This window comes from Pleurodeles waltl, chromosome 6, assembly GCF_031143425.1.
Source record: "Pleurodeles waltl isolate 20211129_DDA chromosome 6, aPleWal1.hap1.20221129, whole genome shotgun sequence".
NCBI lineage: Eukaryota > Metazoa > Chordata > Amphibia > Caudata > Salamandridae > Pleurodeles > Pleurodeles waltl.
The window spans coordinates 1,169,309,896-1,169,334,807 of NC_090445.1; the positions used below are offsets into that span (position 1 = coordinate 1,169,309,896).

A 24,912-nucleotide genomic window follows, 5' to 3' on the forward strand; every position below is an offset into this window, starting at 1 on the left:
AGACAGGAGTATGTTCAAATCCACGATGAGACACTAACATTAAAAGATCCAGAACCCACCAAAACATCGCTCTGGCAGACTACACCGATGCCACCAACAACAGAAGCAAAGAAATTCGTTGTCATTGTGAAGGATTTCACCTCACCAGTAGTCACCTCCAATTCAATTACTCCCTTAGCAGGACCTCTGTAGCCATCTCTCTCAATTCTTCAGCAAAACAAACTCACCACGACTTACAGAAGACCAAGTCAAAACGACTCCCAATCTTAACCAAAGAACTAATGCTAACCACATGGTCCGTCATCACCCCAAAACATATTGCTGCTACCATGACGCCCGTCCACTCAGCAGCCCACTCCCACCTGTGCCCCCACCACGCCTACTCCAGAGGACTGCAACCCATCAGCGCCATGCTCATGCCCATTGTGAATGCCTCCCCCTCTGTGACCTTCCCAGACGCTTGGATACACGTAACTGTTCTCTCATTGCAGAAGAAAACCTTCAATTCCCAACAACTAAAGACCAATCTCGCTGCTACCTTTGCTGGCCAAGACCTTAGAGAAAATCATCAACTAAAAACGCCTCACCAAACACCTCTACGTCCACCAACTCATTGACACCACTCAGTCTTGTTTAAGAGCCAATCACAGCACAAAAACTACCTCCATCGCAACCACAGAAGACATCCGCATGACGCAAGGCGGAAGAGACAAGGCATCCCTAACCGTCCTGGACCTCTGCACAGCATCTGACATGGACTCCCACCACATCCCTATTGAATGCATACACAACACTGGAACACTGTACTAGCACTCAGAGTGATCTGCACCTTACTGATTGGAAGGACTTAGTCAGTCAGTGTGGCACCATACACCTTGGATGTCTGCAACGTCATTTGCAGAGTTCCGTAAATATCCTCCCTCAGACCCACACTCTTCAATGCATACATGATCCCTCTAGCCAACATCATATGTTCTGATGACACCAATGTCCTTTCTTACACTGACGACACACAACTCATTCTCTCCCTCATGGACAAAATTCCTGTACCCGGATCAAGTTCAATACCTGCATGGCTGAAATTACCCACTGGATGAAGACCAACTGTCTCAAGCTGATCACAGACAAAACCAAAATTGTGATCTTCAGGAAAAGCACTTCACTTTGGTACTCCACCTGGTGGCCAATAGCCAGGACTGTCACTCACCACCATCACTATCACCAAGAACATCAGGATCCTCATCAACAGCAAACTCAACATGATCACAAAAGTCTACACCATCACCGCCTTATGCTTCCACACCCTGAAGATGCTGAGTGAGATTTTCAAATGGCTCCCAATCAGTACCTGGAAAACCATTGCACTCTCTTTTGTCACAAGAAAGTTGGACTACAGGAAATCCCTCTATACCAGGATCATTTAAAAAAAAACTCACTATAGCGCTGTGGACTATTCAGAACTCAGCAACCAGAATCACTCTCAACCTCCCACGTTGCACTCACATCACACCACACCTGAAGGAGCTCCACTGGCTTCCCATACCCAAACAAGCACAATTTAAACCCCTCACCTAGTTTCAAGGCACGGCACAACATTGGCCCAGCATACCTCAACAATTGCATATGCTTTCACAAACCTTTCAGACACCTCATCTTGTCTGGACACCTAATTACACACATCCCTAGCATATAGAAAATCAGATCCAGCAGTTGAACCTTCTCCTACATTGCTCTTAAAGTGTGGAATGACCAGGCTCAACACAAAAGAGAGTCCTCTTCACTTCTTGAATTCTGCCAGAAGCTGAAAACCTAGCTTTTCAAGTAGTCCCACTAGAGCCTAGATTTAGCTTGACTCGCACCTGCTCAGTGCCAGGATACCCTCCCAGATGATAGTGCAGTTAACATAACACATAACATAAAACATAAAATAAACACTGGTGTACTTTAAGCACCATATGCTATTGCCTTATAGGTAAATTAAATGTGCCAATTAGGGTTTTACCCAGTTTTGACATGTTTTAGGGGTCACAGCACATCGACTGGGGACTGGGTTAGAGTGCACCAGTGCAGTCAAAACACCAGCCTCACCTGTCCACAACAAATGGGGCTAACCAAACCAAAAGAGGCACTTTCTCACATGCCACCAGCCCCCAGATGAACAAAGGCTGAGGTGCAGCTCAGCCTTTCCCTTGGCAGTTATCATCTAAGCAGAAGAACATGAGAAGGGCATCTGCATTGCATGGTGAGTTTCAGGTCTGTACTCCACTGTAAAGTCTATACCCTGAAGAGAAATTGACCACCTCAACAGATTAGGGTTCTCTCCACTCCTATGTGTGAGCCACTTGAGAGGTCTGTGGTCGGTTTGACCCACAAGTGGGTATCAAACTGGTAGGGCCTCAGCTTCTTTAGAGGTCAAACCACAGCAGAGACCCCTTTCTCTGTATGACACTCCAACACTGCACTGTAGAGAGTAGTCACCTTCTGATAAAGGCGACAGGTTGATCCCGAACCTTATCATTCAGCTGTGATAACACTACTCCAATGCTATATTCTTAAGCATTTGTTTGGACCACAAACTCTTTGCTGAAATCAGATCAGGTGCCTTCAGGATGAGTGCAATGCACAGCACCTCCTTCAGGATATCAAATGCCTTCTGACACTCCGCAGTCCATTTTACCTTATTGGGCTGCTTCTTAGAAGTCATTTCTGTCATGGTGGCTACAATTGTGCTATATCCCTCTACAAATCCCTTGTAGTATTCTGTCAGACCCTGGTAATCACAACATGAGTCTGGATTTTGGGAGGTTATCAAGCCATTATAGACTGGATCATGGGCTGGGATGGAGAGCCTGCATAGTCCCACACCAACTAGGTAGCCCAGGTACACTACAGATCCCTGCCCTATCTGACACTTGCTGATCTTGACAGCCAGTCCTGCTGGTGCAGGGCCTGAAGCACTTCCCTAGGTGGGTCAGATGTTCCAGCAAAGACAGCTATGATATCATCCAGATATTCTGCATTAAATGTTTCCAGCCCAGACATTACCCTGTTAACCAACCTCTTAAAAGGTAGCAGGGGCACTTACTAACATGAAGGGCATTCCCTTAAATTGGAAGTGGTCCTCTGGGGTTGAGAATAAGAATCTCTCTTTTTCTCCCCCATTTAGGGCATCCTGCCTGTACCCAGAGGTCAAATCAAATGTGCAAAGACTCTTGGGAGCCCCTAACCTGTCAATGAGCTCATCAGCTGTGTGAATAGGGTGAGCATCAGTCTTTGTGCCAGCATTAGCTCCTTGATAGTACACACAGAAACTGAGTTCTGGAGCCCTCCTTTTTGGGTTGGCCTTGAGTATTAACACCATTGGGCTGGCCCATTGACTACTGGAAGTCTCAATCATGCCCAGGGACATTTTGGAAATGTCTTCTTGGAAGCTTGCCCTTATTTCTTCTGATAACCTATTAATCTTGTTTTGACAGGAAAACAGCCAATGTCAACGATGAAGACACATCACTGGGTCATTACAGGTGTCAGTGACAAGAGTCCAGAATTGGTGACATTCTATCTGCTGCTTCTCTATCAGTGTAGGGGACACCATTACTCCCTCCACTGAACCATCCTTGGCACTGTGTATTAAGAGGTCTAGGAGAGGTTCACCCTCCTCCTATCCTTCATCAGTGACAATCAGCATTGTCAAGTCTGTCCAGTCAAACTGGGGCATCAAACAGTTCGCATGGATCACCCTAAGAGTGTGTCTGGGGGTAACAAGGTGCACCAAGTAGATGACGTCCCCCATCACCTCTAGCACTCTGTAGAGCCCAGTCAATTCGTCCGGTAGGGGCCTTTCTACCACAAGCTCCACAATCCACATCTTTTGGCACGGCTGGTATTCCACCAAAGCTGACTTTTGATTATACCAGTGCTTGATCAGATTCTGTCTGGCCTCCAAGGGTTTGTTAGCCCTCTTCATATTCTCAGCCATGCAGCATCACAGATGGAACACATAATCAATGATGTTGTGTTTGGGTTCCTTGAGGTTATTCTTACACTTCTCGGACTAGCTCAAAGGGGCTGAAGCCCACTCTCTTTTGCAGTACTTCTCTGTAGGGTCCCTCAGGGATCCTCACTGAGCCCAACGTTGTTAAGTCTGTATGTCATATCACTGGCAGAAATCATAGACAGCCATGGTTTCTCCTCAATATCTTATGCCAGCGACACTCAGATTATCTCCCTGTCCCACTAAACAGACAAAACCTCCACTACCCTCAACAACTGTCGTATGTCGTGAAGTGGATGGTGGCAAGCAGCCTAAAACTAAACAGGATAAAAACTGAGGTGATGATAGTGGGAAACAACAATTTATGGAACTAAACTGGCCTGAGTCCCTAGGCAGTTAACCTATCTACAAAATCGGAAGTCAACAGTCTAGGATTCTGGCTTGACGACAAGGCGTCCAATGCAACACAAGCCAAAAAACTGGCAGCAACCTGATTTGGCACACCTAGGACTTTGAGAAAACTGCTCAAATGGCTACCAGAGCCATTGCGTAGGATAGTAGTACAAAGTTTGGTCATTTCCAGGCGCGATTATGGGAATTTTCTTTTACTTGGGCAGCCCCAAGTCCATCATAAAAATACTTCAAGTCATTCAAAATGCCTCAGCACGCATACTACTGACCTCTTCCAAACATCACTCTGCCACCACACCCCTTTCAACCCTTCACTGATTGTCAGTGCTCAAAAGGATACACTTTAAGGTACTGTGTATGGCCCACAGAGCTATGCATAAAAAGTGTCCCAAATTGATTCATAATCTACTCACTCCATACAACCTCACCAGAACACTGTGATCTAACAATCAGCAATTGTTTGCAGTCCCTAAGATTATAAGGACCAGGAGTGGAGGACAATCCTTTGCTTTCCTGGGACCCAAGCTCTAGAACGCGCTGTCACAAAACCTATGGCAAACCAATTTAGAACTAGTATTCAGAAAACTGCTAAAACAACTCTTTACTAATTGGAATCTTCTCTGAACTGTATGTACCTAGTTGTCATAGCGCTTGGTGGCCCTTCTGGGTAGCCATGCGCTCTAGAAATCCCCCATGACTAGAATAGTCAAATAAAAGGCATCATAGCAGCACATCCCACTTCCCTCAGAGTTTGTCAGATAACCTCATGATCATGCCTTTTAGGGTGTTGTTGAATCTCTCAACAAGCTCATTTCTTTGAGAGTCACATTGGGTGGTCAACTTTTAAGTCAACCCACACTCATCCTACATAAATTAAGTACAGAGACATGAAGTTTGTCCCCCTTGGACAACCACCTTTTGGGATCTCTCCTATGTTAAAGATACCAAACAGGGCCCTGGCCACTACGGGTGCAGTCACCATCCTTATAGGTATGGCCTCAGACTTCCTAGTGGCATGGTTCTCCACCACCACCAAGAGGAAGCAATTCACTAAGGCTGTCTTTGGGACCAGGAGCCACCCAATGTCAATATCTACCCTCACCACGGGTTGACCTCCTGTCTTGCCAATGACTTGACATGTGGTGCAGGAGCAACAGAACTCCTTCACCTTTCCATACATAGGGGGCCAGTAAAAGCAGTTGACCAGCATGTTCCAGCTTTTGGTCTGCCCCAGATACCCAGCCAAGGGGTATCATGGGCTAAGTTCAAGTGAGTGCCCTGTAACAATGAGGGACTACAAGCCTTCTGTTTGCCCTAGGTTTTGGATCACTCTGCAGGACTCCTTCCCAGTAGATCCTCTTGGTTCCACTGGTATCCTCCTATTCTTCAACTGCATTGGTCTTCAAGAGAAGGTTCTTTCTGTGCTTGGCAGCATTTGTCTCTGGATGGTCCCTCTGACCCATGCAACTCAGAGCTCTGGTAGGCCTCTCAGGACAGAACCCGCTTCTCCTTTAGGCTCTAGATCTGCCCCTAGGGAGTCCGATTCGTTCCGGGCCATGGGAAGATTTGAGGTTGTTTTCCCTCGCCACTTGTCCATCTTCTTGGTTGTAGGAATCTGGGCCACTGTTCCAGACTTTATGCTCCCTTGACTTCCCAAATGGATTGCCTGGCCACTTGTGGTCACACACACACCCACCCACGAAAGCTGACCCAACATTTCAGCATGTCTCCTCCTTTTCACCTATGCCTAAGTACAGGGTTCTAGGTCATTTCCCCATAGGTATTCCACTGGAATGGCAGGACTCACAGCTACCTTCTTGGGGGGCAGTAACCCCTCACAACTCAAAGAGGACCAGTGCTATGGGATGAAATTTCACAGCCTTGACTAGCCTATGGAGAACATCTGGAATGATTTGCCCTGGGGACACCAGCTACTGCATCACTGTAGCCAGGCAGGCTTCTGTATCCCACAGAGCCTCTGCACTGGCCTTGTTGATATTTAGCCATCCCCTGTACTTCACCGTGGGGGGAGTTATGGAGGCCAGGCTTCAACAGCCACGCCTCCCATGAAGATAAGGTGTCTTCACTCCAGCCCCTGGTTTCCCCTGGGCCAACTTCCACGCCAATACCTACACTTGCAATCCCTTAGGACTGCCCACTGGTGGGGGCTTGTTTGAGGAGACAGTCTCCCTTTTTATGGCTGGGCTTGTGAAAGTCTATGCATACCCCAACCTTGGAAATGTGAAAGAGTTTCTTCTCCTTCTATTCACTCCACCTAGGTTTAGGAAAGGTACAGGATTCCCCCTCCTGGTTAGACCTTTAGGCCCTCTGAGAGAGGTTTTTTTTTTATCCTTGTTTCTCCCCTCCGTCCCCTGATGGGAGAGGTGGACCCCTTTTCTTGGGATCAACTTCTGGGACCTTTTAGACACTCTAGTGGGCATCCACACATCAGCTGCCTCACCAAGCTGCCTGGGGTCAGACAACTTGGAATCTACTAGTTGCTGGTATAATTCTGAATTGCAATTACTCAAGACGTTCTTCTTCATGATAAGATTATATAACCATCATAAGTAGTGATTGTATTGCCTTTCACCCAGACCAGGATTGTTGGAAATATTTCTGTATGTCCTGGAACAACTTCCAGCAATCCTCCGGTATAAGTCCAAAGTTATGCACTAGGGCATCTATTATAGCCAGATTGAAGATCTCTAAAGGGAAGCTCCTGAAGTTGCACCACCCTCATTTCCCAGAGGCCTGGGCCACCAAAGTATGAAGGCATGGAAGTTGCACCACGTGGCCGGCTTAAACCTTAGCAAAATGTATCCTTAATGAGTGTATAATCTGTTTTAGGAATCTTTAATTATTTGTTAGCTGGGAAAATAAGTTATATGGCATACCACAGTGTAAATACGTGCATTGGCACACTTGCAAAACATATCCTGCAATCTTCACAATCATACAGAAACCTCCAGAAACTTTTGCAAGGACTTGCATAGAACATCCTGAATCTCAAGAATCATAAAGAAATTTCCAGAAACTTCTAGAAAGGTCTCTCTAGGTTCACTTCGAAAGCACATCCTGACATCTCTAGAATACTCTACAAACTTTCCAGAAACTTCTAGCTTCTGGTGCACCCTTTAACAAGAATGCCCAGTCAGCCGCACCCTACTTCGCAATCACAATTCTCGAGGAAGAAGTAAGCGGTTTGCTGTCCCATCAAGCTTACCTGGAATTCCTGAGTCTTTCTGATGCAACCAGCGCGGGCTCCAGGCTGTTCTCAAAGACTTTCACCTCAGCTTTCGTCGCAGCTTCCCCTGAATCTGCAAGACATTAGAAGAGGACGATTCACAGCCTAGTCAAATGAATTCTAGAATGCGCAGATAGCTAAGTAATTATCTCTAACAAACCTGTGGGCAGATTTTTTTTTTTTTTTTAATCAAAAGCTATTTAGGTGTCACTTAATTTGATTGCAGTTCCAAATTAAGGATTGGACCCTGGGACAACCCTGAAAGGTGTTTTAACATGAGACATTATTTCCCAGGACAATAAGAGGTGCTATTAACAACAATTTATTGAGACACAACACAGCAAGGTATGTGTGTTCTTAGACAGAGATTATGCTTAGCGTGATAATGTAATTTGAAGGAGAGTATGTATGAGTCAGACCGTAGCTAATTGTGTTTTACAGAATTCACTAACAAGCCTTAGCAAGGTGAAATAATCCAAAAGAACTGGAACAGACATGACAGAACGCTCACGAGATACAGCGTGCAGGAACACTCTGGTTGAAATAGGACCTGTCTACCTTCTTTCTCTTTCCATCTCCCACTTCCCCTCTGCATCATCTCGGGTTGAGCGCTATTCCTCTCACTCTGGAAGGCATGGCAGGCATTAGAGGTCTAGCAGCCTGCAACGCTCCTGCTGCACCAACGAATCGCAGGTTAGCCAATCTGAGTACTTGTTTTCTAATTGTGCCTAACTGCATCCTTTATGAGTGTAGGAGTCCGCCATCACCTCTTCTAGGAGGCAGGAATGTGTCCCTCTCCAGTGTAGGTACCAACTACCCCATTGATGTTGGCCTAACCTGCACATTCTCAATGCTCTTTCATGGAAGGTGAACCTCCCCAGCTACAAAGCTAGTCACGACACCCTTGGGCAAGGGAGGTGTGTTTGGCCCCTCTGTAGACACCTCACCATTGTTGCCACTATTTCGATCGTACAGCAGGAGTCCTAGACTGGCCTTCTCTTCTAAGGCCAGTGTCTTTTCTTCCAGGGCCAACCTCCAGTCCTATAGCTGCCAGTTTGGCCTACAGCTCTTTTGCTGTGTATCACTGACCTCCATTTGTTGGATTACCAGCTCAGGAATGCTTACGCTGGCACAGCTCCCATCACTCTGAGCCCTGGAGTGTCACCAGAAAATCAATTTTGGGACTGGCGGTCTCCTGTCACTTCTTCCTCCAGGGGTGACCTCAATCTGTTCATCCTCAAAGGGGATCGGTGGTTGGCAGACCTCTTTCTAGTCCCTGAGGGCCTTTTCGCAGTCTGCCTTCCTGGCGCCCACGCCCATCTTCAGATTCCCCTTCTTTCATTGAAAAGGGCCTTCGTAATCACTACTGTGAGGGTAGCCAAAGTAGCCAGATCCAACCCCATGTTTCCTTAGACTTAAGGTGCAAAACTCAGAATCAAAAATAACTCTGAAAAAAAGAGAAAATCAAAAATGACCCAAAGACTTAATGCCAACTGGAAATCAAAAATAAATTTTTGCTGCAAGTACATTTAGGGATTCTAATATCTGAAGGGCACTGCTAAACACCAATTTGAGAAAAATAATTATTTGGAATGAACTTTGGGACATAGGGGGTCATTATGACCTTGGCAGGCGGCATGAGCCGCCCGCCAAGATCTGACCGCCATGCGGCCGCCAATGCGGCCACACCCCCGCCGCAGCCGTTTGGAGATCCCCGCTGGGCCGGCGGGGATCACGGCCGCAACATAGGAGCCGGCTCCAAATGGAACCGGCGGTGTTGCGGCCGTGCGACGGGTGCAGTTGCACCCGTCGCACTTTTCACTGTCTGCACAGCAGATAGTGAAATGCCGCATGGGGCCCTGTCAGGGGGCCCCTGCACTGCCCATGCCATTGGCATGGGCAGTGCAGTGGCCCCCAGGGGCCCCACAACTCCCCGTACCACCAGCCTTTTCCTGGCGGTTCAGAAAAAGGCTGGCGGTCGGGGAGTCGTAATCCCCTGGGCAGTGCTGCAAGCAGCGCTGCCCTGGCGGATTACATCCGCCGGGGCCATTGTGGCGGTAAACCGCCGGCCCCGGCGGTGCGACCGCGGCGCAACCACTGCGGTCATAATACGCCAGGAGGCACCGCGAGCCTGTTGGCGGTGCTCCCGTCGTTTTGGCCCTGCGGTAGTAATACCGCCAGGGTCATAATGACCACCTTAGTCTTTCTTCTGGAAATCAAAATCCTTTTGCGGGACAAGCATCAGGCTGTATCCTAAAAGGGCTCCACTTTGTCAGATAGGCTTTGGACAAGTTAAAGGTGAAGCCATAGATTTTGGCATGAAAGGCTCACAGCGAGAAAATTTGAATTTCGCAACAGAGAAATCCTCTGGCACCTTCACCCGAGGCAAGATTTTTCAGAGCTTAGAATCATACACTGTTGCAAGGCTGTGGTCTGTAGCTAACGAGGGCTCCATTCCTGCTAAATTGGATTTGCTGCTACAGAGAAGCTCCAACAGGGGGAAATCTGTTTCTTCAGCCCAACAGCAATGACGCACCTTGTGCAGATGGGCTTGGTCTATTTGTCCAGGTCCTCCAGAGGTCTTTAAGTCTAAAAAACATCCTAGTCCTAGGTTTTCAGGGGTATTATGAGAAGTCCAGGAAGATACAGCCTAGGACTTCAGGGGTAGCATTTGGAGGCCAAGACTCCCTCCAGCACAGGCCACCAGTAGGGTCCAGTTCTGGTCCAGTTGGTATAGGTCACCTGGGCACATCGGGATAAGCTTGTTTTGGCCTGGTATCCTACAAAAGAGGTATATCAACTGACCCTTGAAGTCCAGTTCTTTGTTCTGGGTGCAAGAGGGAACATATCCAGCCCTTCTGATCTCCTAACAATCAATCAATCAATCAATCAAGGATTTATAGAGCGCACTAATCACACATTAGGGTCTCAAGGCGCGGGGGGAGCTACTGGTCGTAGAGCCATGTCTTGAGGCGTTTCCTGAATGTCAAGAGGTCCTGGGTCTGGCGAAGGTGGAGCGGTACGGAGTTCCAGGTCTTGGCGGCTAGGTGAGAGAAGGATCTTCCTCCGGCGGTGGTGCGGCAGATGGACGCGAGGGCGAGGCTGCCGGGGCGAAGATTGCGGGTGGGGGTGTGGAAGGTGAGTCTGTCGTTGAGGTAGGCTGGGCCTGTGTAGTGGAGGGCCTTGTGTGCGTGGATGAGGAGATTGAAGTTGATCGTCTTTGACACTGGTAGCCAGTGAAGGTCTCTTAGGTGGGGGAAATGTGGTCACGGCGTGGGATTTCCAGAATGAGGTGGGCGGATGCGTTCTGGATTCTTTGCAGTTTTTTTTAGGAGTTTGGTTGTTATTCCTGCATATAGGGCGTTTCCGTAGCCCAATTGGCTGCTGACCAGGGAGTGGGTGACAGTTTTCCTTGTTTCGACGGGAATCCACTTGAAGATTTTGCGGAGCATGCAGAGAGTGTTGTAGCAGGAAGAGGAGATGGTATTGACCTGCTGAGTCATGCGGAGTGTGGAGTCCAAGATGAAGCCTAGGTTGCGTGCGTGGGTGGTGGGTGAGGGCGCTGTTCCTAGGGAGGTGGGCCACCAGGAGTCATTACAAGTTGAGGGGTTGGTGCCAAAGATGAGGATTTCTGTCTTGTCTGTGTTTAACTTGAGGTGGCTTGATTCCATCCATCCAGCTGGCGATGGCGTGAAGTCCATTGTGGAGGTTGTTCTTTGCAGTTGTAGGGACTTTCGTGAGGGAGAGGATGAGCTGAGTGTCGTCTGCGTAGGAAACTATGTTGATGTGGTGGGTTTGTGTGATGTTGGAGAGGGGGGCCATGTAAACGTTGAAGAGCGTGGGGCTGAACGAAGATCCTTGGGGAACGCCACATATGATTCTGGAAGCTTCTGACAGGAACGGTGGGAGGTGGACTCTCTGGGTTCTGCCTGAGAGAAATGACGAGATCCAGTTGAGTGCCTTGTCGCGGATTCCAGCGTTGTGTAGGCGTGCGTAGAGAGTGTGATGACATACCGTGTCGAAAGCTGCGGAGAGGTCCAGGAGGATGAGTGCTGCTGTTTCTCCTTCGTCGAGCATGGTCCTAATGTCGTCTGCGGCAGCAATGAGTGCAGTCTCAGTGCTGTGGTTTCTGCGGAATCCGGATTGGGAGGTGTCGAGTACCTTGCTGTCTTCCAGGAACCGGGATAGTTGGCTGTTTACAATTTTTTTGATTACCTTGGCTGGGAAGGGGAGGAGGGAGATCGGCTGGTAGTTCTTAGGGTTGTCTGGGTCTGCCTTTGGTTTCTTTAGCAGGGCGTTGATTTCTGCGTGCTTCCGTCTTTCTGGGAAGGTGGCTGACTCGAAGAAGCTGTTGATGGTTTTGCAGAGGTGGGGGGGGCGATGATGATGTTTTCCTTATCGAAGATATGGTGTGGGCAGGGGTCCGATGGTGATCCGGAGTGGATGGAGGCCATGGTGGTGGCGGTGTCCTCTATGTTGACGGGGGTCCAGGTGTGGATGAGGTGGGTGTTGCTTGGAGCGTTGGGTTATTGGGTGTTTGTAGTCAGCTGGAGGGTCTGTGGTTTGAAGCTATTGTGGATTTCTTCTATCTTTTGACGGAAGTGGATTGCCAGTGAGTTGCAGAACTCCTGTGATGGCAGGGGTTCGTTGGAGCAGGTCCTGGGGGTGGAGAGCTCATTGACGATGCCGAAGAGCTCTTTACTGTTGTGAGCGTTGGCATTGATGCGGTTTTTGAAGTAGGTCCTTCAACAGGTTTCAAACAGCAGGTGCAATCCTTATTAGTTTCTTCCATAGTTCAAGTTGTGTTCTGAGTAGGGTGCCAGTTATGCCATATCTATGCCTGGCACTAGCTTATGGGTAGGAGTGCCTCTTCACCCTTCCCCAATCAGTAGGGAAAGGTATTCATGGCAGGGATGTGGAATTTATTAAAATCTCTACTTGTCCATGGGACAGGTTGCTTCATAAATCTATTTGTCCTGTAACAAAATCCACTTGTCCCTTTGGTTCCATGTAGTGTCGTGACAAATTATGGTAGTTATCTCAATATATAAGGGCTATGATGAGAGCCTCTCTGATTATGTCAGGGCATATACTATTGTAGGGTTTGAATACTGGCAATTTCCTTATTTTGCTACCTTTCCACAAATCTACATACTGAGGCTGTAGGTAGCAGTAAGTAATAGTTTGAGAGTTGGAATGCCCTTTTTCAGTCTGTGCAAACCTACTAACTTGCATGTTTTACAGGTTTTTGTCAGCTGTTCTCTAATCTTTTGCCATACTGAGAAAGGTTGGGAATTTATTCCTAACAGTTTGGGAAAAAGTTAGAGGGAAAGTGAACTTGTACATGCTCAACAGATTTTTGTGTGAGTAAATCTACACATACATATATGCTTGAGCTAAAATGCAGTTCACAAATATTTTCTAGAAATTTCCATTTCCTGGCCTACTTCTGTAAATCCGCACTCTGCACAGATATATACCCTGGGTCCACTTTTGTGACTTCCTTTAAGAATTGGGACCCTCATTAGGCCTGGCATTAACCAAGACCTTTTGTTTTTATTAAAATTCTGTCTCTCTCTGTCTATTGACTGGCTTCACTATGAGTGACAGCATTGTGCTGTTTCACAAGGAGCATATTGGTGTACAAAGTAGCTTTGTTCAATGGCAGGAACTACTGTGGCAATACGTGCTTTTTGAGACCAAGTATTTTTGCTTTTTTCTAGTGTTTGTTGAAATAGTGAGGGCCCAGCAGCTACCAAAACAATAAGGTTTTACAAAAGTAAAAGTAAGACACGCACTGACAAAACTAAAAGGCTGATGACCGAGGTTGAACCTACTGGCTTTGCCAATGCTTGTTTATTTTCATGTTCCCCTAATACTGTTGAAACTGGTTACACTGATTTTTCCATTTGTTTTGCTTTACTGCTGATCGAGCCAGAATACAAACACTGAGAGAAGTCAAAAAGAATCTCTGGAATGCACTTCTCCGTCTAAAGACAATTATTATTTCACTTTGCAAGGCTCATGAAAGAAGGTCAGTATGATTGAAAGTGCACTTTTAAAATGTGCAACAATAAAGTGAGAACATGTACAAAGAATCTTCAATCAATAAACAACACATTTATACATGCAAAGATACAAACACCTATATTGATATATGTATTCATACACAATGCAAAGAAAATAATTAGTAAAAATTAATCACCATAGGGCCTACCTGGTGCTTCATCTTTCTCCTGCCAGCACGTCGTTGACCCTGGTGCGACTACAATGAGAAAGACGGAAATCTACCCTCACAGGAAATGTATCTCTGAATCTCCCACTGTCGACCTGGGTCTCTTGTATACCGTAAACAAGCAAGGAAGGCGATTTCTAGAAAACCCCTCCCGCTCTGCAAGAAGTATTAAAAATGCTGGCTACTTTTAGGTCAGTTATGAAAGAAACCGGTTGGAACTGGCCAGTTTCTCAAGGTGTCTCTCCCATGACTAAACCGTTCCCTGCTTTATCATAAACATTATTCTAATACATCCTTATCTTGCTGACTGACTGACTCCTTTACGTTATGTCCTAGCCCTTTGGTGAGAAAAGAACACGCAGACACATAGAATAGAAAACACGTTGCATAACATGTTTTGGACGGAAAAATACTCACACTTAACGTATCCGTGAAGCTAAGGCTTAGCTGAATACAAAATGTAGTCTGTAACTTGTGACTGTTAATGTGAGGTGGACAGCTAAGCCAAGTGCAAAGTGGTGCGACACAGAGTCAGTGGTCAAAACACAAATATCACTACACCATTATGGATATATTTTTTGGAAATACTAGCATGGATCAACACATTTTACTAAATAATACTTCAAAGAAATGGCACCTAAAATTTCACAGTAGTTTAGCAAAACTTCTCTTTCCTACTTGCATTTTTTGAATGAACATTTTGATTTTGAAAGCAAAGAATCCTCAATATTGCTTTCAAGCTTCTACAAATATCTACAAGTAATTAAAGAGCATTATGGGAAAATTATACAAAGCCTCATATTGTTAAACTTTGCAAATGTCTATATGCATTTTTATATAGGAACTATCAGTAGTGCAGTCCGAGCTTACAGCATTTCCTTAGTCTACTCACCCTAATAATAAAGGCTTTGCATTAATGAACCATAAATACAAGTTTGAACAGCATTAACATGCAGTCACAAATTTTACCTTTACTGTAAACAATGTCCTTCCCTGATCCATAATGTGGTACTCTAAAATGGCAGAGAAGGGGTTTGTGCTGCAGGGGGTTGGGTCTACTTGTACTAAGAACAAAATAAATATGAAAAACGTGTTGCCCTTGACCCCAAACAGTATGTCGTGGATGTCACACAATATGAATTCCACACCCCTGCCAGTGGTAATCCTACTCACTTTTGCAGTGGTTCCTGTGTGCTTTACTGCAAACAATCACACACTGCCCCTCACTCACAAAATCCAAGATGGAGAAACCCTTCTGCCCTTGTGCAGAGCCTTTGTGGCCACACAGATGTGTGGTCAATATAATAGGCAGCCCCCTCCGCCTTGGTCATTTCAAACCAGTTCTGGAGGCAGCATTCCCCCCACTTGCCTTGGTGCCTGTCTGGATGTAAGGACACAAGATGGGGCCTGTGCAGTTGACATCTGCTTGTGACAGAAGAGGCCTCTTTGAAGTAAATGAGGTTCTTGGGCACTGCCCAACTTGACTTCCTGCTAGAGGAACAAAACACCTCCCAACACCAAGGCCTTTGTCTCTGCTCTGGGAGCAGTTTTCATACCTCATCAGGGCTATTCACCAGCTGGGTAACAGTTGGAGGCCAATGCAAATTAGCCTCCAGGAAAGGAAAGGGTAGCTTTCTAAATGTCACTTTTCCTTTATATATATATATATATATATATATATATATATATATATATATATATATATATATATATATATATATATATATATATATATATAAATATAACAAATTCGATTTCACCACTGAGTTGGGCTTCTAATAAATATAAAAAACAGTTAATGAATTATTTTCCTAGCTGCTCCAAAGCCCAATATAGCAGAATTATTATTTAATATTGTTTTGCTTTCCTTATCTTATGACCGAGCTGACAAAACTTCGCTGGAATGCACTTCTTAGTTTAAAGAAGACATTTATTATATTTACTTCCTAAAAGACGAGATTAGTAGGTTGGAAGCACATGTTTAAAAGTAGTCGCAGCAATGAAAGCAAAAGATATCAGAGTACTTCTCATTTGCAATGTACACAGCAAATACGTGTGATTATATAATAGCATAACTTCAAAGCAAAGAATAAAAGTCAAAATGTCATCACCGTAGGGCCTATCACTGCTTGTCATCTTTCTCATGCCAGCAAGTTGATGACTCCTGTTCAACTGCGAGAAAGAGATTTTCCACCCAAACGGGAGGTCAGGCAGCTGACGTCCGCTCCTGACTGAAGTCCTGGAAAATGTCCCCTTGCTGCTGGCCAGGGACACCGTAAAAAGCCTGCCTACAGGCCCCTTCCTCTCAGAGTTGGGAAATAAACAAGCCATTGGAGATTGGCCAGATCTCCTAAAACTCTCCTCTTCCCAAGGGTGAGTAGCAAGGAAAACACAAAATATACACTCTCTTATCACGTTAGGGTTCGTGTGAATTCAATTTGAAAAACACAGCTTGGTCTACCATGTGGAAAAACACAGCTCATCTGCAAAGTCTCAACTGCAATGTCTAACTCTACGATAAAGCCAATAGGCAGCTAAACTGAATACAAAATGTAATGTCTAATGCAGCGTTAAAGCCAATAGGCAGCTAACCTAAATACCAAATGTAATGTCTAATGCCACGTTAAACCCAATAGGCAGCTAACCTAAATACCAAATGTAATGTCTAATGCCACGTTAAAGCCAATAGGCAGCTAAACTGAATACAGAATGTAATGTGCTACTGATGAACATTGAACAACTAATATGCGTAGTGGTGAAACACAAAGTCATTGGTCAAACACAATTAATGGCACAACAAATATTGCTTCACAGTGTTTATCTATATACCAGCCAGCCTTTGTACAGTGAAAACAGCTTCTGGGGGCTAGTCATTATAAGGACATGTTAACTTTAAATACATTTCTACATGTCTTACTTTTAAATACTATGCACCTTGCCTTGTGGGCTATATGGAATACATAGTGATGTTATGAATATTTAAAAGAAAGGTTATCTCCTGTCAAAAAGGCTTGACAGGTTGTTGCAGTTTTAAATCTTCAGCAGCCAGGCTACAGTAGTAGGCCTAAGTCATGTTGGTCTTGTCACAATAATGCTGTAGTCCGTAGGTGGCATTTAACTTTCCTTGCCATGGGTGTGTTTTAGGCACCTCATACAATGGCCTTAATGTCAATTAAGGTTTTAGCCAGTTTCAACACATTTTAGGGGTCAGAGTGCATGTTTGTGACCTGGTTAGCAGAGACCTAGTGCACAGAGTAAAAAAAACAGGAGCACTAGTTCACAAAAATAGTTGTGACTATGCAAAAAGAGGTACTTTCTCACAAACACTGACTAAAAAAACAGAAAAGGCTTGGCAGCGCTATTAGAGTGTGTCCTTCATTACCAACATGACAGAATATCTTTTAAAAAATCCATTTCGACCAGGATCCTATTAATGTCCTTGCACCTAAACTGGAATGGTTAGTTTCAAGTCCTTCTATGCTCTTTTAACAAACAGAGACTAATACAGATATGCTTAGTTGCGGGGCCATGACAAGTGAAATCGTTTGAAGAATCCACAACTCAAAACCTTTCTCCAAAATCTTGGGTCATTGCCAGCCACCCGAAATCAACATAAAAACGTACCACCAAGGGTCACTGCATGTTTGTTGACGCTCTAACATATGGGGAGTGGTAGGTCTTAGAAGGCAGTTTACCCTTCAAGACTTTACTCGTAGCTGGGGGCATTACTTGACACCTGTGGGAGTCTGAACCAGTTTGAGCTCAACAGTCTCTCCCTGTATCTGTGTCGCTTATTCGCAGTGTGCATTTCTCCAAGTCCTGATCCCTTTTAATCCCAGTCCCTGTTTCTCCCAGTCCCAGTTTCTTCAAGTCCTGTGCCTGTGTTTCTGTTGATTGTTGTCCCTCTCTCACTGCACTATGTTCTATCACCCAATCTGAGTGCTGATGTTCAGTTCCAGTGGCTGTGTCTCCCTGTCACAGTTCTACACACTGCCCCAATGTTCCTTCACAATGGCTCACTGTCACCTCCTCTATCCCAGTGGCCAACTTTCATCATGTGACCATAGATGCCTCCCTCTGTCTCCCTTACAAAACCTTTGTCTACCAGTCCACATTTGCACTTTTGCCTATCCCTGTCACCATGTTCCTTTCCCTGTCCCTGTTGCTTCCTTTCCCCATCTTCTTTTTTGAAAGTCTGTGCTTTCACTACATCGGTGTTACTGTCCAAATATTTGTCTCCCTGTATTTTGGTTAATGGCTCTCGGCGCCCATAGGTATGTGTCTTGATTTTTAATAAATCAGCCAATTTGGGAGCTAACAAAGATGGTACACTGAGGTTTGCTAAACTTAGGGTGATAAGGATACTTGCTTAATAATGAGAATTTATGAAGCAAAGAGTGTTGCAACTGCAGTTTGTGGGGCTGCACTACAAGATTATTTGGGAGGATGTACTTTGCAGAAACAAATAAGAAAATAAATTTCAGTCCTAAGTAATGGGATAGCCGCAGTTGCCCTCTAACTTTTCTGTACATCAAGAATTTGCAGTTAAGTATTTGGAAGGATTAAGTGTGCACCTCTTTAATTATGAGTAGCAGCACTATGGTCTAACCTGTTAAAAGTCTTCACTAGATTAACCTCATTTGATCTACTTCATACAGTCCTTACTAGTACCATACTACAGCTATATTACATCAAGGATGGAGGTAAGAAGCTAGGCTGTAGTGAATTACTTTTGCACCCCAACAAATAAATTACTTAATAGAAGGGAAATGTTTTTGCCTTCTTCAACCAAGCTGCCAAGTTAGAGTTAGAGTTAAGCCTTCCATGAGCGTCAATTTTCCAAAACAAGACTGGGTTAGAGTCATAGTTAGGAGGAGTATTTAATCCTCGTAAAAGATTTTATTTTTAAAACTGTGCAGAGTTAGTACTTTTGCTCAAGCACTGTGTGTTCCCAAGGACAGGTTTATGAGATGCAAACTCTCTCCAAAATCTGTATGTACTTTCTTTTTGCAGTTTTTTTAAGCACCAAGGAAGAAATCCTTATTATCAATTTTACTGACATAGGGCCCTCATTCCTGCGGACCAGCTTTGGGTCAATTAATGATGGTTAATACCCCTTTGATTAGTATGGTGGTCTCCTAATAGAATACAGCAGTTTTGAAGGGTAGAGCTTCCATGGGAGAATAAAAAAGTTTAGGTACCAAACTTTGGCGCTGTTTTCATGAAAACTATTTGGTCTATGTTTTAATGTGAAATCCCGCTTAATTTTAATTATTTTACTTCATACTTATCCATTTATTGAATAGCTTCAAAATCTATTTCTTACTCCACTGGGTTCTATCACCCTACCATAGTGATGATGTCCCCCAGTTTCAGTGTCTGTGTCTCACTGTCACAAAACAGTGTTTCAATATTCCTAACTGCGCCAATGTTTCAGTCTTAAGATTCCAGTGACTTCACAACTCCCACTGACTGTTGCTGCTTATCTGAGTATCCCATATTTCCCTCTGCCTACCTCCTGGAGCCTGCATCTTCCAATCCATATCACCCCCTGTAATTGTTTCTGTTGCTTTCTGTCTCTTTGTTTTCATCGTTTTTTAAAGTCTGTGTTTTCATTACATCAGTGTCACTGTCCAATTATCTGACTCACTGGATCTACCAGTGTTCATGATTCTGAGTCATTGAATCTACCGTGCTGTCCCCTTTCCCTCTTCCCTCTGGCCCTTGATTGGGAACCTCAACATGATAAACTCACAATCGCAGATTCTAAGTATGTCCACAAGAATGCAATAAGCTAAGTGGCTTAGTAGCTGACAACCACTGCATGATACAAATGCCTAAAGCTGAGGTTCCCAACCTGTGGTCCAGGTACCCCCGTGGGGTACGCAAAGCGACCTCAGGGGGTCCGTAACTGCTTAGAAAATTAAATAATATTAACAGATTAATAAAGTGTGTATAAATAAAGTAGCTAAATGTACAATTGAAAATTTGAAAACATATTGCAAATGTCAAGGAATTTGAAATTGGAGACTAAAATTAAACTAGTATCCTCAGATTGATTCACGGGAGCACTGCAGGTTCATCCAAAAGAATATAGTATGGCCAATGTGTGGCTTCAATTGAATTTAGAAAAGCTCCAACATTCCTATTATTTCTTTATTACTAATATTTGTTTGTAAATTAAATAAATGTGTTATTATTTGTGTATGTGTTTGATGAATACTTGTTTCTGTAATTTTTTGCAAATCATCAGTGTTTAGACCAGGTTCCCCAGTTTCGAGTAATGACTCAGTGGGGGGTCCCTGGATTACAATAATGATTCAGTGGGGGTTCCAGTAATAATAAAGTGGGGGTCCACAGAAGTCATAAGGTTAAGAACCACAGTCCTAAAGCTTTTTAAAAATTCACAAGCTTTTCAGAAGTGAGGGCCGGGTTAAGATAAACACATTATAACCTTGATTTTAAGATTACACAGATTACTAACCAGCAGCCTAACATTACAGTCGGTTTAAACACTCTTAGTAAAATAGTCAGTTCCATACACCCCAAACTGCTGCTTACAAAACACTGCACAGTTAGAAAAGTAGTTGTGCACTGTACAACCCAATGTCTACCACTTCAACATGCAGACACACTGAGACAGCTGATAAGGTTTAGAATCAAATGATCTGCGACCCCACCATGATGCACCCTGGAGAGACAAGTGCTTGATTTGTGCAGGTGGTTGCACTGCATGTAGGAGGCACTAGCACTTTTAGGGACCAGGACATGCTTTTCATCATCCAACTTTGACCCTTAGCAAGTGAGGGAAAGGCAGAAAAGGGAGAATGAAGGACAAAAACAATATTACCAAACAGTGACAAAGCCAGGCCTGGCTCCAGGATTCTGGAACTGGAGGGCCATGAAGAAATATGGTTTGGCAATGAAGGTCAGTGAGGCAAAACAAACAACTGGTTTGGTAATCAATTGTTTTAGACACTGGCAATTTTTACGTGTCTTAGAAATGCCAGTTACCTATCTTCAAATTTGTTGAATCTAATGGATAGGCACATTGGTCATGTCCTGTGCCCATAGCCCAGTTCTACTGAATGTAAAAGTACTAGGTGCACCTGTAGACCATGCTCCATGTCGAGGGGCAACTACAGGAGGTGCTCAGTGGTTACAGAAGGTGGGGTAACTGTGATGGCTAGACACAGCAATGATTAGAGATTACCAAAGAAAGAGTTATTTCAGCCATAGGGTGTTCCGGAATGCATGAATTTTTCAAAAGACAAAGGCACACCTAAATAGTCCACAAAGTTACAAGTGCATGAGGCAAACCAATGAATGTTCTGGACACGTCTTATTCTTAGTAGGGATTTATTCTTCTCACAAAAGGTAATTCCAATGACAACAGCCGACACGTGTTTCATCTTCAAGACATGTTAAATCATATGGCATCCGTATATAAACCAAGTTCATGCTGAATAACTGTTTTATGTTGAGATGTCATTGGTATGAAGACACGAGTTCTAAGGAAGCCAGGCTATGATATGCCAAACGTGAGAATGTGCAGTGCCAAGTGAGCACGTTAAAAGTATGCACCAACTGGACTTCGTGCCGCGTGACGGACTATACTTATACACAATACTTTTTTTGCACTCTTGGGATGTGCGAACTCTCAAGCACAACCACTTCTTTACTTGGTTCACTCAGAAGTGCATGATGTAGGCATTCTGGGTGACGTGATATCATAGTGATAAAGCACTTGAGAACATAGCTACCTGGAAAACAATATGTGACGTCTTTCTAGACTCATAGCTGGTAATGACCTCCACAGATAGTGAGGGTGAAGACAGAGAAGAAGCGGGGCAGGAATAGTAGTGGTGGTGGTAGAGGCCCTAGGGGATCCATTGCAACACGGTAGCTGTCTCAGTTAAGCTTTCACAGTTACACACTGGGAGGAGGGGGACTGATCGGGGACGGATTCTCTCTCGGGTACGTTGCATAGTTTATTATCTGACTATTTGAACCACTAATGATTACCTGTATGTCTATTCTTTGCTTCTCAATATTGCTGTATGGTTTATGGAAACATTGAAAATAAAAGTTCTACATAAAAAAAAACATGATATCATAGCTAAATAAATGGTGTACATTAATATTTATATGTTTAGGTTCATAATTACAATCTAATTACCACTGTAGTCCCACCACTCTTGTTAATGATGTCGTAAGAATGAATCATTTATTTTACACAATTAGATAAATACATTACCACTACATTTAAGAAAATACCGGAATGTGTTATGTGTGTTATTTTTAATACACACTTCTCTTGTTCAAAAGCATCAACTATAAAAGCTCTCATGACATCTGCAAACTTCTCGATCACATGGTTGATTTCAAGTCAAGAGAACCCCATGTGGGCATTTAGGGCTTTGCGAATTATGAACTTCTATCGCATTGGTACATAATGACCCCTTCCTGTTCCTCTCAGTCCTAAATCGTGCAGGCATCCAGCTGTCGGAAACTATGTTCCCTGTTTTAATCAAGACTACTAGTCAAGAATGCCAGCAGGGATTCAAAAGCTGTCCCCTGACAACCCGCATACTTCCCCTTTCCTGCTACATAATGTCCTATGACTTGAGGTAGCAGCAGTGAGTGTACATGGCTCGTCGGAGACAGTAAGACACTTTGTGCTCACAGACCTATGTGGTACGGGGAATGTTCTGCTGCTTTACAGTCTATTTCTTTCTCTTTTTAGGAACGTTTTGCCAGCGTAGCAGTTCACAATGCTAGGAAATTAAAGAAATATGCAAAGCTCTAATCGTCGAAACTTCTAACACTCCTCTCAAAAACTATACAAAGTTATCAATTATTTATTCTTCATGTGTACACACAGACACATACTGATATAGATGTCACTGTGGTACCAATAATGACACTATAGCTGGGGGTAAGTAACATTTTCCTCGAGGAATTCAAACTATTTTTTTGTATAAACGTTTCAAAACTTTGAATAAAACTTTAACAGATTTCTAATAACTTGTTGGGATGCATATGTGGTAACACACACTACGTTTGGTGAACCATGGATTTCATATTTTCAAAGATTATTATGAATCAGTTTTTCAACAATATTCACGTTAGAGCACCAATTTATCAAAACGGTTTGCATCAACGTTCACCAAACATGACAGCCACATACAATCTACTTGGCCCACATCTACATTAACAAATGGTATAAAAGCCTTCGACATTTCACTAAAAAACAATTTAAACATGTTCAAGACATGCCTTCTGAGTAGATACGTGCAGAAAGAACACATTCATGTTCAAACAACATTTGCAAAAACGTAATGCTGGTAATAGCACACCAATACAAGTTCTTTAGGTTGGGTTACCATTTGGGCAAGGTGAAATGGCGTCTCCTTAAAGAAGCTAGAACAAAGCTGATTATGCCCCTCATTAAAAGTGGCCCATTAATTCTGATGGGCCTGGTAACCATTGCGTATCCATCAGAATTTAGGGCCAGATGTAGCAAGCATTTTGCATGGTGCAAACTGCGAAAATCGCAGTTTGCGCCATGCAAAATGCCGATTGCGATGCTCATTGCCTACTCTGAAAAACCGAAACCAAATGGTTTTGTTATTTTTTTTTATTTTGCAACTCGTTTTCCTTTAAGGAAAACGGGATGCAAAATAAAAATAAAAAACTGCTTTATTTAAAAAGCAGTCACAGACATGGAGGTCTGCTGTCTTCAGCAGGCCACCATCCCTGTGAGTGCAGGGACTCGCTATGGGGTCGCAAAATGCGATCCACCTCATTAATATGAATGAGGTGGGTCTTTGCGACCCCATAGCAACTTGTAGACGGTGTCTGAGACACCGTTCTGCATCTGATTTTGCGAATCGGAATTTCCGATTCGCAAAATCGGAAAATGCTACATCTGGCCCTAAGTGTTTAGCGGGAGTACTGCTAGTCACAGGCAAATATTTCCGGGTGGAATACAGGGGTAAAGCATGATGAGATTGGCACTTCCACGTCATTCTCTAAAACTCATAATCCATGTTATCTCCCACCCTACTCCGAAATTACAAGGACCCCTGGTTATGGTAAATTGGTAAAGGGATGGAAATAACAGGTATTTTTTACAGGCAATTCATAATGAGGACCTACATGAGCTACTTAGGCAAAGAACACAGACTAATCGAACGTATGATCATCATAAATAATGCAAATAGGTGGTCGTATTTGTATGCACTACCCAAAATTAATTAACTTAGAACCCCTCAACCAGGTCGCTATTTAGTTTCAGGCAATGGGTCAGTGTTTGAACTATAATCGCAATTTGCTGATGCGTTCTTTCGACCATTGGTCACGAAAATGTGGTCCTACATAAAGGACACAAAACATATGCTGAATATAATTTCTGATTTTGACACCAACACAGAAATATTGATTCATTTAGATGTCGAGGCTCTATTTACGTGCATTCCTTGAGAAGAGAGCCACTGGGTCATTGAAACATTTCTACAAGAGAAACCATGGCCTTTTAAAAGCACCTATCCACTGGATAATTAATCTAGCCAGACTAGTACAAACCAAGAACGACTTAAAATTTGAGGGCGCTATCTATTTGCAACAACATGGCACATCAATGGGGAGTATCTTTGCCCAAAGCATTGCCTGTTTTTGTACGTACACTGTGAGACCTGTCAGCCTTAGGGTGGTCTTCCGCCAAACATTTTGCCTGCTTGCCTCATATTTGTGCTGATTCTTTTTGTTGGTCTTAGGAATCTGAGCACTTTACCACTGCTGACCAGTGGTAAAGTGCATGTGCTTCTTGCTTAAACATGGTTACATTGGTGTATGCACAATTGGCATATTTAATGTACCTGTAAGTCCCTTAAAATGGCACAGCATACACCCAGTATGAAATATTGGGTTGTTGGTTGACAGGAGTGCGAGTCCTGGTCAAACAACAGCCACAATCCCTTGCACAGTGAACCACAAAAAGTCACTAAATTAACCTGTGCTTAC

General features: G+C 44.0%; 1 protein-coding gene across 2 annotated transcripts in view; it reads right to left on the bottom strand.

The window, feature by feature from the left end:
• Positions 1-24,912, bottom strand: part of ASCC1 (activating signal cointegrator 1 complex subunit 1) — a 725,998-nt gene that overhangs the window by 636,691 nt on the left and 64,395 nt on the right. For both annotated transcript variants that reach the window (XM_069240384.1, XM_069240385.1), the window contains exon 2: positions 7,632-7,725. The gene's annotated coding sequence lies outside the window, so the exon portion shown is untranslated. The remainder of the gene's footprint in view (positions 1-7,631; positions 7,726-24,912) is intronic.